Source organism: Leptosomus discolor, chromosome 11 (genome assembly GCF_034619465.1).
Source record: "Leptosomus discolor isolate bLepDis1 chromosome 11, bLepDis1.hap2, whole genome shotgun sequence".
Classification (NCBI taxonomy): Eukaryota; Metazoa; Chordata; class Aves; order Leptosomiformes; family Leptosomidae; genus Leptosomus; species Leptosomus discolor.
In genome coordinates, this window is record NC_141401.1 from 3,931,185 (window position 1) to 3,946,507 (window position 15,323).

Below are 15,323 nucleotides of genomic sequence, written 5' to 3' on the forward strand. Positions count from 1 at the left end.
TTTCCAACAGGGACATGAAACTAAAAGGGACAGCGAGTTCCCCAATTGCTCCCAGAGGTGGTTTCCAAAGGACGGTGGGAAAGCTCGCAGCACACAGACCCGTACGCTCTGCAGCAGCCTGCCACACTCGACCTCCCGCTACAGGAACCAGGGAGGAGAAGGGCTCACATGAGATGGGCACCTGCAGTGCTTCTGAAGAAGCGAGGTGTCTGCAGGACCTCCGGTGATATTCCCCTGTTGTTAGCCTTGCTTCAGCCACACTTCATTCACCTCCTGACAGCAGCCTAATGAAACCTCATTGTAACTTCTCCAGGGCTTTCAACTACAGCTTTATACACCTCAATGAATATGAAAGAAAAGAAATTGGGAATATTTTTACTCTGGGGAAAAAAGAATAAAAGGAGATTATGCAAGATGCCCAGGTAACCCTGATCAATCCTGGAGAGTCTCCTAGGCTAGACTTTTTTCTTTAAATGCCATTAGGAGCCAAAAGAGTTTTTACATGTCAAAGATTAAAAGCTGCAAACCATTAGAGAAGATGCTTGCGGTGGGTGGGTAACAAGGAGGCAGCCAGGAAGCTTCACACCCACCCACTCCCCCAACTACCAGGACAGAGAAAGCTGTAGGGAAGTCCCTGAATTACAAGTAAGACGTTCAGGTCGGCTCCTGAACAACATGCAAGACAGAGAAAAGAAGCACTCTTCACTTGAAAAGAGACTGCTTCATACTCACTTTTCCCTGCTAAAACGTTATTATTATTGCTTATTTGCAACTGGTTAAACAAAGCCCTTAAGCCCGCAGATTTTCACATATGTTAACAACAATTTATTATTATTTTTTTTTAAATAGACACATATGTCATGCAGGGCCTAGTTTAATGCAGACTGGAAAAAGAAGTAAATTTGGACCAATCTATAACTGTCAGTAAATACCTTTGAATAATGCAGTCTGAATCACCAATAGATTCTGACTAACACATCTCATCAATTATTTAAATGAAGCTCAAATCACTCAGACATCGGAGACGGCTCCAGAGATTCGTGCCATTACAAATGTGCTCACATCAATAACCTTTCTCAGATGATGCAGAACGTGTGAAGGACAAGCAGCACAAATCAAGGCAGATGAATGTGGTGTTAAATTACAGCATAATAAACAGCATCTCAGAGTTCATGTTAATAGGTGGAGTGCCTTCATAATTCTGTAGTTTTAGGGGGTACATGGGAAAGGAAATTCATCCAGCACTTGGTCCAGTCTTTTAGAGCAGATCACACACCTGTAAGGGATCTCTAAGACTACTGTGTATGATTTAATTCTCCTTTTAACGGAAACTAAAGGTAGGAAATGCGAATGATTCTTCAGCAAGTGACTGTATAAAGGGTGATAGAAGAGAGAACTTCAAAGCAAAATACTTCTCCAGTCTAAACAACTCAGAATTGGACTAAGTAAAAGGAAGAAGTGCAGATCCAAGCAAACGCTGCCGTTACTGGAACACGCAGCCTCCCCGCGCTCGGGGCCCTGTGGTGAAATCCTGAACCTAGAGAGAAGCACTGCAATTCCTGTTGGAGGAAAAAACGCCTTACATCGGAGATGTAAAACAGCTGGAAAGCTGAGCAGGAAGCCCTGCAAATTGAGGCTGACAGAGCACAGCAATTCTAAGCTGTTTCCTAAAAAATGCTGAAAGGAGGGACAAACTTCCTTCCAGCCTCAATCCTGACTTTGGGGACCATCACTCAAGACCCACATCTGAAGCCCACTCCGCATGTAAAAGCACATCCTTTCTGTCGAAGAATTGAGCGGGGCCGTCTTTCTTTCTAAATTACGGCCAGGGAAGCTGGAGGTATGAATATCTCATGGTCAGAAATTCATTCAGGATCTGGGAAACCCTGGTGTCACCTCCTCATCTATTACAGAGGTCTCCAGCCAACCTCGGCACACCAGAGCTCTCTTTACAAGAGCAGTTTCCACCTCTTCTACTGGAACTGTTCCACTGTGCAGGGAGCACAAGGACCACAAGGTTATAACTGAGGGAAGGGGGAACTCCGCAAGCTAGACCCTAATCCCAAGACCACTTCTGTGTTTTACCAAATGACTACTTCACAAAACTACTTGGCTAATGTGTCATGCTTCCTCTTACATTTTTTGGCCCCCTTCTTAAGTCCTTTGTAGTGTAATGGTTTAGTTACAACCACTGGTACCACCACCAGTGTCTGGAGAACATGGGCTGGCCATCAACTATTGCAGTCTGCTCGTGTGCAGTAGGTGTAGACTTCTGGGCTCTCCAGGAATGGGAAGGTTGCAAACGACTGGCTTCGCAAAGTTTAGGTGCCCCCAGAGTTAGCTGACAGTTTAATCAGTCTTCAGGATATTAATTTTAGTCCTTAAACTCAATTTTAGCCTTATCTTAGGCAAATTTTTATTTATCTAACCAAAACTGCCCAGTTTTGAATGTATGAACATCCATCAAGTAGAAGTCAATAAAAGCTTCACTGAATGTAAGAAATCTGGGCAATTCTACTGTTTGAAACCAATATTTTATGTTTAAATATTCTTAACAGAAAGATAACGCTGCTCATCATTCAAGTTTCTTCATTAACTGTCATCAAAACTTCTTTCTACAATTGCATTCTGCAGAGTAAACTGACCTCCTGCCTAAGACCTGAGGAAAAAAGCTGCCGAAGGCCTTCAGCAAAAAACCACCTTGCAATTGAACTAATTACGACCCTGAAAAGAGCAAAAGTGGTGAGATACAGGGATAAAAAAGCTTGCCCTCAACCTACAGCTGTACTCACATGATTCTGTCAAAGTTAACCTGAGCTTTCAAAGGTTATATGAGAGAAGGTGGGTCATTCATTCCTAAGTTCCCAAAAACCACAGAAGCCATCCATTGCAAAGCTAAGCATCTCACCAACCAAATGACCCAATCCACAGAAGACTTCCTAGTGACTTAGTAAATGATATACTGACTTCTGAAATACAAATGAAAAAAAAGAAGCAGCATGTTTTATAAGCTTAATTTACACTCACCAGTAGGAAAAAAAATGAGGGAAATGACATTCTACTGACTAAAGACTGTTCTGCAAGATGCATGACTGAACTATCATCAGTTCTGGCATTCACGTAGGCTGGGAATAAAGTTTTGCGAATACGTGCGCCAGCCATTTTTAGCAAAAATCTGGGCCGAAATCCAAAGAAATTCTGCCGATGGTTTTAACCCTACAAATCTCATCCTCTTTATCTGAGCTCTTCGTGACTTTCGTGATAGGCTCACCTCACTTGCACATAGCCTTGAACAACATGATATGAGAGCAATACTGAACACCTATTTTTGGACTTGATCAGGCAACATGCTGAGCATTTAAGCCTGGATGTAACGAAGTGCTTTTAATTCCTCGATTGCACAGATTTAGGAACTGGCTTCTGCGCTTTGAACAATAGGGTCCACATTACTGCCTGACAATGGACATTGCTATATGCGACACAGCATAGCAAGGTATGATATCCTAGCAGTACTTCTTGGATATTCCTGTAATAAAAGGCTACTAGAACCTCCAGAAGCTCCTACACACACCCATTGTGATTTCCTTTAATTTTTGCTTTATTGCACACAGATCTAAGGCTGAGTTCCTGTGTTGGTACAGGTTCCTCTAAAACCTCTGCCCCAAATCAGCACCCTTCTTCTGAGCTTGCAGCAGGAAAGCAGAACAATGAAGCCGATTTGAACTGAGGTGGTACGGTGCGGGTTCATTTCTCTAACACGTTTGAATGTCAATGAAAATAAGGCCATGGCGTTTACTCCCTGTCATTCAGTCCCTTATCTCTGCATCATATTTGTTTAACTTCTCCGTAGCTGCATGGTTCTTTTCTTTGCTTGCCTTCTACTAACTCTAAGCAAACCAAGCGCTGCTTGTACGGGGAGGCATTTGCCAACACTAAAAACGCATCCTTCATCTATTCCTCACACCACTTAACTGCTTTGTATCAAAGCAACTAACTTTGGAAATATTTCCTACTCTTGATTTCAAAGTTTTATACTTTGGAAGTACTTTTTAATTTTGGCTTTGCAGTAACAGCCTTTTATAAAAGCTAGGAGAAAGATTAATTTTCTTTTAAAAAATATTCCAATGGAAACAGAGGTTATCAATAAAAAAGCAATGTTATTTTATTGCCATTCAAAGGTTACAGGAGTATCACTTTTAAAGTGCAACAGACTGTTGTCCCAGCTCAGAGAAACAAAACAAAACCAAGTCCTATTTATAACAAAGGGTACCATGAGAATTTCAGATATATACGCAGTTACATCCTGTCTCAAGCCTTGTTATTACTGCAGGTGAAAAAACCTCCTGTAATTTCTAAATTGACATATGCCATTATCACCAAAAGGTGAGGGTTTGCAGGTCAATGCTATGAATCAGCAAATGGCTGCATAACAAAACAGCACATTGCATAAATGGTTATTGTCTTTATATCCCAAATCACGGCATTCCTGTCACTGACACACAAACTCACAGTTTGCAAGTGCCACATTAGTCCCTTTGATAAGGCTGGAGTTCTTCAGTAACTAACTAGGATATTTTTATTTAGCAGAGAAAGATATAAATGAGATGCTCAACCGAGGATAAAACAGGGCAGGAAGCTAACTTACTCCAAAACAGAATTACAATAATAATAAGACTTTAAAACTGCTACTGACCTTGTCATAATGTGTGCAGGTATTTCCAGAGACAGGAGCAAATCAAGATGATGACTTTAACACAGCATCCCATTCAGCGATGCTCAATTAAGCCATTAACTCCTTGGACCGTTGTTAGCCACCCACCTCTGCTTCAGCACAAGCAGCTCTTACAGCAGCCACTGGATGTAATGTCTTCTGGCCTGCTGGCTGCTTCTTTGTCTGAATTAACTACTACATTTTAGCCTTGACAGTTATTTTCATCTCCATGTCCCATTACAGTGAAATCCAAGCCTCTGGTTCAGAGAGGATCTGGGGATGGGGGTGGGCAGGGAGGCCGCCTCTCCGGGCTGAGCTCAGACATTAATTCCTCAACAGCACCAGATGGCTACGGCGAACCTTTACCAGCTTAGTCTTTTGCCATTTTGACTCCTGAGCGCTGCCACAGAGCAAATAAAACTGGGACAGCGATGAGGTTTAAAATATGCCGGATATTTAAAGGCAATCCCCCCAAACGCTTCAAAACTCACGGGCGTTGCTGAACATTTTTCGATACTACTCCATGGAGGCTTTGGCAGGCTGGTTTGCAAAATTAACAGAAAGCCATGTTATTTCTGAGTCTCTGTAACAGACTCATGTATCTTCTGCTCCTTTGAAAAACTTCAGATTAATGAACTGAACAACAGCCAACAGGAAGCCTCCAGGGATTTCAAAGGATGATGGATCTGTCCTACGTGGTGCTTTCCACTTGGATGGGTAAGAAAAAGTTTTCAATCCTATAGAAATCTTTGAGATACTGAAAAATAACTCCCATCCCAAACCAGGAAGAAAACCCAAACCCCCAGGTTCTTTAATTTAAAAAAATACAAAAAAATCAGCCCAAGTCAGTCAAAATGCTTCAGGAAACAAAGAAACCTTTTGTGTTCCTTCTCTAATGAGCTGACACTCCAAAACAGGGTTTACTTTATTGTTTAAAAAAGTTAAAAGATTTCATTCATTTCATTCATTAATTTTTTAAAAGATACAGTCATGGACCAAGTTGTTCCCCCCACCTGCCAACATGCCCTCAGGCCATACGGCCCCATAGCCAGGACCTGGCCCAGAACCACTCAAAGGAGGGTCCCGCAGCAAGAAGTCTATGATTTACTTCACCTGGTTCTCAGTTTTAGGCAAAATGCACATGGCTCAACCAATTCTGCTATAAAATGTCCCCAGCAGGATTAAAAAATGGTCAGAATCGCCTATAAACCCCTCTGTGAGAAGACAAGGAGAGAAAGTTACAGCAAATCCAAGCAAGAGGTAACAGGATCGTTTATTTGGGAAGTTCAGCATCTCTGCTGGAGCGACCACGGCAGAACTGTGCCACGTCCCTCTGATCCTGATTAATATCCCTTCACGATAAGTGAGACATGCCAGCTTCTCAGGACAGTGGGAACCCTCCACACACTTCTTCTGCCTATTTTTTGTGGTTTCATTTCACCAAACACCCATTATTTCTGCTAATTAAAGGAGTGGTTCTACACTACGATCCATCTGCCAAGGCAGTGGAAAAGATGATGTATTGAGTACAAAAGACACCCTCATCTACAACATAATCAGTGCTCACTGCCCTAAAAGGAAACTTATAATCCTACAAAAGAGCAGATCTGAAACACAGAAGAAAGCTTCAAAGACAAAAATCCAGTACTGAAGGGATCTTTTTCACTATTATTGCATAATCTGGAATTATTTTTAAATTGTTTACATGCCAGTACCACGCACGCAAAGTGCTGATCTGCATTAAACATTTTCCAGCAAGCATACAGGATCTTGTAAAGGGCAGGCTGACAATTTTAGGTACAGCCATGCAAAGTGACCAATTACTACCAGAGCGCCATTGGAAATTTTCTATTTAGAAACACGCTCAACCTGTAAGGAAAAAAGCATTTGCTAATGCAAACCTGAAAGGAAAATATTAAGTCCTGGATGGAAAAACGCTCTGGACTCCTGCCTTTTTAAGGCGCTCCAGAACTGAATTACGAGAACCAGACGCCTCCAAAGGCTTTAGCTCCACACTTACACAATCGTTTCTCCATCGTCCCAGATAATGGGGGAAGAAGGGACAGCAAAGCCTCAAATACGACTACCACCGAGACTCGGCAGTCTTTAGCGGGCAGTATCACAGATGCCTGAACTGTGTGAAGCTGTCTGTGTGCCACAGGCAGCACTGAGCTGGGGCTGAAAAGCTCTACCAGATCCGAGTAGGCTCCTGCATTTGTGCATGCGCCTCCCAGAAGCCCAGGACTCTGGAAGTTATTTGCATTGTCCAAGAAGATGAAATGAAACCAAGCTGGTTATTCTGCTCAGGTACAAAAGAGGCTACACAAAGCCATTGCAGGGCAATGAGGTTAGTGAGAGCACAAAGAAACACACCCTGGAATCTGACCATTGGAGCAAACCCACCATGCCAGCAGGCAAATCACGTTGGAAAGTGCAAGGTAGCTTCGGGGTCACTAATAATACCTGCAGCTACTTAGGGAAAAGGAACAAGGGCTACTTGGCCCAGGATGTGCCTCTACTCTTGCGCTCTGCAAGAGCACAGCTCTACCTTAGACACGATTCTCCCCACAGGCTGTTTTAAAAGTGCCCACACCACTTCCACTGCTCTGGGCTATGCCTGATGGAAGAGGGGCAGCAGGACTGCGATCCTCACTGCAGAGTCGGAGCGGAGACAGATCACCAGCACCATGACCGGGCACCCCTTCCTCCCACCTGGGCTCCGGGGGCTGCAGCCAGCCTCTTGTGTCCTGATAAACTCTACACAAATCCTCACCCAGCCGTGCAGACCAGCACAGAAGGCTCCCATTGCTCCTCACCCCACCTTCGGTTTCTCCCTCTCTGTTTATAAAGCTTCCTTAGCTGAGATAGGAAACACCAAGACAAACTCCACATCCCAAAACGAATGGCAGCAGCCGACAGCAAACTGAGGGCTGTGTCTCCTCCTCCTCCTCTGTTTGCTCCTTCTGACTTTTCACCAAGCAGCTGGGTCCCGAACACATCCATCCTGCCATCCCCAGCTTACCAGCACGACAAACTGGGCTGTTGTTGATGACAGTGATGGTTTTACTCTCTCCTCTGAGTACATGTCAGGCATAAGCAGCTTCACGTGCACATGTTCATCCCCTTCAGTCTGTAGGAGCACTCAGAGCATCAGTGGCCACAACACATTTCTCAGTGGTCAGATTGTCTCAGGAAGGCACCACCATCCCTGGCAGACACACTACTAGCCTTTGGGCAGGGAAGGAACGTGATGGGGCTGACCTCTGGCGAACACAGGGCAAAGGCTGGCTCTCGCAGTAAAGTGGGTGCCCTGCAACCCTCCCATACCGCCCTGTTTGGGGTGCAAAGGGTCAGCAAAGACCGCAGGGAACACTGATGGCGTTAATTTCCACCCCCAAGGGAAAGAGACTGGGAGAACCAAGACAGCAAATGGCCGGAGAACCAGTTGTTGTATTGAAAATACAAATGACTCAGCTCTAAGTGAAAGTTTCTATTTTTGTCTTTTGGCCTCGGTGATTTGGTTCCAATCCTACAGCTTGAATCATTCAGAAATATGCTTTTGCATGCAAGGCCAGCTATGCCACTCTTGCTTTCCAAATTTTAAATTGGAAGATATACATTAAGCATGCAGAAGTATGACTATGCTTTTGGATTGTCTTCATGTTCATTTCCAGGCATGGCTGGAAAGAAAGGATTATTAAACAATGAAAGGTGTCTCTAGTGAGACCATTCCTGTCCAACTGAATCAAATATTATAGCCATGAAACCAAACCAACATTGGATTCCATTTGAAACTTCATAAAATAAAATGTTGTGGCTAACTTTGGTTTCTTTTGAAACTTTTCCCTAATGTTCAAGCTTTCATCAGAAGGGAAAAAATTCCATGCATCAGTGTTTTCTCTCGTTCAAATAAATAATTTGCTCATCATTCTTCTAAAAAAAAGTCATTAATTGTTCACAATGGGGGATCACAAAGTCATGGCCAGCCCCATTCTGCTACATCCTCCTTAGACACATTTAAAGCTAGCTTTAGAAAGAAGTACATGCTTTTAGCCCCAGCTCTGACAGGCTACGTCTGGAAGAGTTCAGGGAGGGACTCCCTGTGTGAGTGTGAGAGGAGGGGCCCAAGGTCTCTGCCTAGGTCTCTTCCGAGTCTGAGCCTTCTACTGGCTCCAACAAAGACATATTCAGCGATTCCACAGCTGTCTGAGTTGAGAAAAGCAGTTCCTAAGCTTATGTTTCACTTTAAGAACACATGTAAACACCCTCTTAAATGGAAAACCCATTTACAACACTCCAACCCAACTGCTGGTCAAAAATAATAGCACAGAAGCAGCCAACATGTCTCTCCAGCCCCATAAACTCCACAGATGCTACTGGGAAAGACAAGCCCCAGTGGGGCTTTCAGAGAAAGCTGATGAAAGTGGTAGGATGATGAAAGTGGTAGGATGAAGCTCATAGCTGCTCCACCAGGTCCCCTTGGGCCACAGCAATGAGCCCAGTTCTCCATCCAGCAGGGGTCCTGGGTACCTGCTGCCACCTGTGTGGCCACCAGTGTCCCTCCTCCCTTCTCCAAGGAGCACAGCAGGTCTCTTACAGAACTTGGACATATGAAGATTTTGGAAAGGCTGGCCAGAGAGGAGGAAATAAGTGAAAGCAACATTAAAAAGATACATAAAATATCTTGCAGGACTCCAGTTTATCATGTTCAAGGAAGACTAAGACCAATCTGCAAGAGGCTGAGAAGACGAATCGAAGAAATGGACAGACAAGCCTACAGATGAAAAGAGCTTGGGTTGTTGAGCCTGGAGAAATGAAGGCTGAACAGGGATGGCAGTACTGTCTATAAATACACCCAGAGGGAGACACAAGGGAAGAAGAAGAGCTATTTATGTACAGGATATGAACACATTTGTGCTGTCAATTAGAAGAAAGTTTAAAATGTTGGAGAAATGAGGCTTTGGAACAGTCTTCTAGAAAAAGCAGACACAACAGACAAGTCAACTCACTTAAAACAGGCCTTGCACAAGGTTTAGGAGTGTGACACCATGACACTGACCCATACGCTCCTTCCAGTCCTACACCCAGTGTTCCCATGTCACGCATGAAGTTAACCCAGCTACCAAGCCCTCACAGTTGTAACACATGAGATGGTAACAGCTTTGCAGGCTACTTTGAGCAAAGTCTGCAAAGAGAATATCTTTTATTAACCAAACTGATAGATCTAGGAAAAAGCAGACACATCTAAGGGAAGACGCCTTTCAAGATATTTGAGGGGGTAAACATCCCACGCAGCAAAATCCAAGCTTAGTACATGTTAGACACAGTTCAACGTGCTTCTTTAACTGTGTCTAGCCTAATAAAATACCTTACTCTTTGCTATCCTCACTTCTCATTTATCACCAAGACAACAACAACTTTAGATTAGTTTAGGTAAAAGTGTTGTATGAAAAGGAAAAGAGAACGCAATCAAGATGTCGGATATGATTGGCATCAAGAGACTCGAACAGACAATTTGCCAACAGCAGAGCCAAGGGAAGCTCAGAGCTGGGAAGAGCATCAGAGAAAGAGATGAATATGATAGTCTGGAAAAGAAACACAAAACAGTGGAGAAAGCGAGGCTCCACTCCAGCTTCTACCGAACTCAACGTGAGCACTTCCACCAGCTTCCATGCGAGCAGGAGCAGATCCTCTGAGATGCTGGTTTCCAGGACAGAGTATCTCAAAGGGAAGATTACCTTAACAGCTGTGTCTGCAGCAGAAGAGAAAGCTTGGTGAAAAGATCTCTGCTGTTGGCCAAGACAGAGCTGGTCCTGAATCAGGCTGCATAGCGTTGTGCTGCCAAAGCTTTAATGGGAGCTACCAAAAAATATAAAACCTTCCCTCACTTATGACAAAACCTACAAGCGGCAGAAGTGCCTGCATTTGCAGGGATGGGGAACGGGGAGATATTTCCCTTTTGTCTTCCTGATGTCTGGGAATGTCAGCATTCATTTCAGGGGAGGAAGGACAAGGACTCTGCCTCGGAGGATGCTATGTTCAAATGAAGGTACATCTCTGAACCCGCTGCAGCCCACAGCATTTTTAGACAGCTGCTCCAATGTAGACACGGCAAAATCAGCATGGCACGTTTCATCCCCTTCCCACCAACCTATGATGAACTCTGATCCATTGCATCTGAGAATCTGGCCCAATCCATGCAAATTACTTTGATTTGATAGCTTTTATTCCCACCCTGTGAAAGGTCCAAGGTGCAAAGCATTACAATTATGACCATGATTACAAGCCCACTTAAGGAGCCAGACTTTTTTGTTTTTTTCAAGCTACATTTGAGATCTGAAAAGGGACCTTGTCCATTAGTGTTACAAAAAAAAAAAAAAGAATGTTTCTGCTTGATGCAAAAATAAAAGCTTTTTCAAAGGCTCTTTGATGTGCAAGACAGAAAGACACGCAGGCAGATTCTGAAGGAGGTCTTGTCTTCAGTAATTACCAGCACTCTTTTTGAATCTTACTCCCCAGACAGTATTTCTATGTGAAGTAGATCATCACACTGCAGAGTGTATCAGCTTTAAACCTTGTGGCTTTTCAATTAAGCACCAAAGCAGCAATAACCTCTAGTCAAAATACTCCTTAACCAAGATGGGAATAAAATAAATAACCCCCAAACCAACTAACTGCAGGTGAAGCAGTTCCAAAGACATACATGCTTTTCAAAGATCTCATTTTGAGCTCTTCTCGAGTAGCCATGCCAGTTTTCCAAGCGATATTCTGATCATTAAAACAAGCAGTGATGTAATTTCCACAGCGGCCACAAACATACCAAGAATATTTGAGCTAAATTTATCCAGATTTCTTGTATGAATCACTGCTTTGGTTCGTTATTTTTCCATGATTTTCAACTATGCACAGAAAAGGAGTTGTGGACAGCCTGCGACTGAGCTTTCCCCAGCAGAATCCAAAATGCCAACCTTCACACCTGGGAGACACATATTGACTATCAGAAATGAAATTAAGCTGCTCTTCCAACTCCCAACCCCAGGTCCTTGCTCCTTTCACCCTTCACCTTCCTCCCACCCTTCCTGTAGCAGGCTGAGCCTTTCCCTCACCCTTGGGTGACACAACATGGGGCTTATCTTTATGACCAAGGAGATCCCAAAGCTCACCACAGATCTGCTGCCCTCCCCAACCGGAGAGGGCGAGCCAAAAAAGAGAGGACCTGCATCAGATTTCCCGCTGCTCAGTGCAGCTCCATGGCAGACCCCAAGTTCCACCTGACTGTCCGGAGCAACACATCCCACCACCACAAGTACCTGTGCCAGGAGAGCTCAGGCTAGGGAAGATTGTCTAGACACCCCCACCAGCAGGCACACATGTCCCTGCAAAAACTACATAATCTACAAAGACACCACTGGGTTTCACCCTCTCTTTCAACACGCACAGGGTGGCTAATTATCCCCAGGAGGGACTGAGTATTTGCAAAAACTACAGCATAACCACCCAGATTTTACTACATCAATTTTGCTATTCAATGGAAATCTTTTTCAACTACCATATTTTAGCATGGTCTGAGTATGTTGTTGCTGACTCCATTTCGGATTCATGATCAGGCCCACCGACTTTGCCTGCATGTAGCTGTACGTGCTTTAAGGGCAGTTTGTAGATTCTGAAAGCACACTTTTTTTTTTTTAAACTGCCAAGCCCCAGAGCCCCTCTGACTGCAGGAGGGCTTTTTTAATGTTGAGGGCCTTCCCTAATACTTAAAGACTTATTTTATAAGTCCTCCCTTTAAGTAAGAGCAAGGCACAAATTCAAAGCATGGACACACACTTCTGTTGTGAAACTATCAGCAGCTTACATAAAAGGGCTGCTGCTGTGGTGATATATAATTATGCAAATAAGCAATTGCTGACCCACTAATGAGCACACAGACTTGCATTAAGGAAAGGAATTAAATATCAGCCTAACTTGATATAACACCTGAAATAGAACCTATTAAGAGACAGACTTCACCTATACAGCAGACTGGGAGCTGAAGGGTATAAAATCCATCCTCCCCCCCCCCCCCCCCCCCCGCCGCATCTGCAATGCAAACATTTCCTCCCAGTTAGCTGCCTTCTGCCAAGCAGAGCCCTGGCAGCCCCTTGATCGATCAGAGAAATGAAAAACAAACAAACCACAGACTTAATGCTGTAAGGATCCCTGAAGATCTGATCCCAAGCCCGGTATGTCAGGGCAAAGACTTTAATGGGTTTTGGATAAGGCCCCCCATAGGCTTTGGAGAGGATAAAAAAAAAATAAAGTCATAACACTTTCTTTAATGCAAGTACAAAATCACTGCAACACCACTGACGAAACAATAAATCAATTACAGGCATGGTAAAGGCTGAGTTGGTGTGAACACTATCAATTGCTTTTTCCCACCAGAACAGAGGACAACGATTCCATGACCACAGTGTCAACCTTCACCTGCGAGCTACCTTATAATCACACACTAGTAATGTCGTTAAGGAGTCCCTGTGTACAGGTTCTAAGGGCAAAGGATTTTCTTTACTACCTTATCACCTTATCTTTGTTTTTTTCTAGGCTCCTTGATAGAGTTGTCCTAAGTTACATTTTAATGTAATACACCACAAACACATTTTAACCAAAAGGTGGAAAACCAAGGTCTCTGTACAGTAGCAGACAATGCCAGACACAGCTCAGGTATAGATCAATATTTTACTACTGTCTGTAAATCAACCTGGCTCTCAGGTTGGGCTCTCTGCTCAAGTTAGCTTCTCAAGGTCTGCAACACACTGCTGCCACTCCCAGCAGCTCTGCCCTCCTTGCTACAGCCCTCAAGTTCAAGAGCAGGCTGGCTTTGATGGTATTTATCAGGAAAAGCTGGTCCTGCCCCTGCTAAGACCTAAGTGCTCCTTTATATCTCCATGACTCCAGAGGGACACAAGTACCCACAAGGCAAATTCCCACTTTTCTACACGCACAAGAGGGCATTTTCAAAGGCAAATGGTTCTTCCAGATGCCTGTTCCAAAGTGCAAGGAGCACCTTCTAAGGGTATGTCTGAAGAACAGCACTTAGGATCCAGACTCTGAAAATCAGTTTGGAGTGTCTTAAATTAGGCACCTCATTGTAAATGCCCCAGCATCCACTGCCCTTTTTTGGAAACACAGGCTCAGTTCGGTGAGATGGTGCAACACGCAGCTCTGCTGCAGTCTGCGCTGGAGCAGGCTTAACCACATGCATTTTCTGCTGCAGACCAGCCTTCCGCATTAGCTTTTGGCCCCATGTGAGACTGCACCACTTCTGTACAAAGTGTGTATTTAAATATGTTTAAAAATACAAGCCTATTACTGCTTTACTAGTGTACTTCCTATTCCTGCCTAGCATTTCCTTCTGCACGTCACTATGCAGTAAGACTAACTCACATTAGATACCTGTTTTATTTTTTGTCTCTTTTTTTTGGTTTGTAGGAATACTTTCAATTTGCTGTTCTTGCAACTTAACGAGCAGGAAGAAAACCAGAAAACCTTCAAGGCTCATTTAGTCTGATTATACAGAACTTCAAGCACCAACAGACTCTGCAGGTCTCCAGTGCTCTGTGCGCTCAGATCACCTCCCAGATGCTCTCCTCGTCCTCCTCACCGCCACGTTGTTACAGCAGACTTAGGATAATGTTACTACAGGGTAATGCTACCACAGGGTACTGTGTGGATGGAAAAAGCAGGACAGAGGGTGCGAGTACTTTTTCCCTGTTATACAGCACAACATGCCACAGACGGGACTAAGTCAACATGCCCCAAGACCTCAATGCTGGCTCTAGCCCCGTGCACACAGCTGATGTAAAGATTTTAAGGTTTACACGGTGATTTCACAGGGAACAAAGTGCTATCAGCGGTGCTGCCAACACTGATTTTCCCTTCCTCTATTCAGCAGGGAAGACTGATAAGCAAAGATATTCACGCTACCAAATGCCCTTCACATTTAAGGCAACAAAATCAGTTGTGCAGAACTATGAGGAAACAACGGCAAAGATCTCATCTGGAGGCCATGTACATGCACACCCAGGAGCGGGTCAGCTCTGTCTGCTTTTACTGCTATAAAGAAGTCGTGTTCTTCCTGTAGACTTCTACTTTTTAAGTGGATTTCACACTGTCAGACTGACAGCCTGGAAGGCTTGGGTTATCCAGTAAGCACAAAACAGAGAGCAAGGGCAGAGTCTGCGGAGGTTTCCATCCCTCCACCTACAGTCCCGTCACCTCCTCAAACTGCCGCCCCCCGACAAAGGCCTGAGCCACATTTGCAAATGTCCTGCCCTCATGCAAACAGGAGGTGACGCTGGATGCACAAAGCGATGTCCCAGGAGAATAAGCCATTTCGTTCGCTATGAGCTAACCTCAAGCTGTCACCATCCAATCCGTTGCGAAACTTTCCACATAAAATTGTGCTACCTCCTGAGCAGTCCCTCTTGCTAAAATGACTCTTTAACTCTTCCAGTTAAACTCTTCCTACTTGTGCTGGAGACTTTTTCTACGATTCAGGAAGCAGTGGTGCAGGCAGGAGCTTTCCCTCTGAGTCAGTACTGAGTTGAGCCATGGCCCAGACAGGGTTGCA

The 15,323-nt window shown here is 44.2% G+C and overlaps 1 protein-coding gene across 2 annotated transcripts in view; it reads right to left on the reverse strand.

The window, feature by feature from the left end:
* LRRK1 (leucine rich repeat kinase 1) overlaps nt 1-15,323 on the reverse strand; it is a 73,858-nt gene that overhangs the window by 55,167 nt on the left and 3,368 nt on the right. The window lies entirely within an intron of this gene.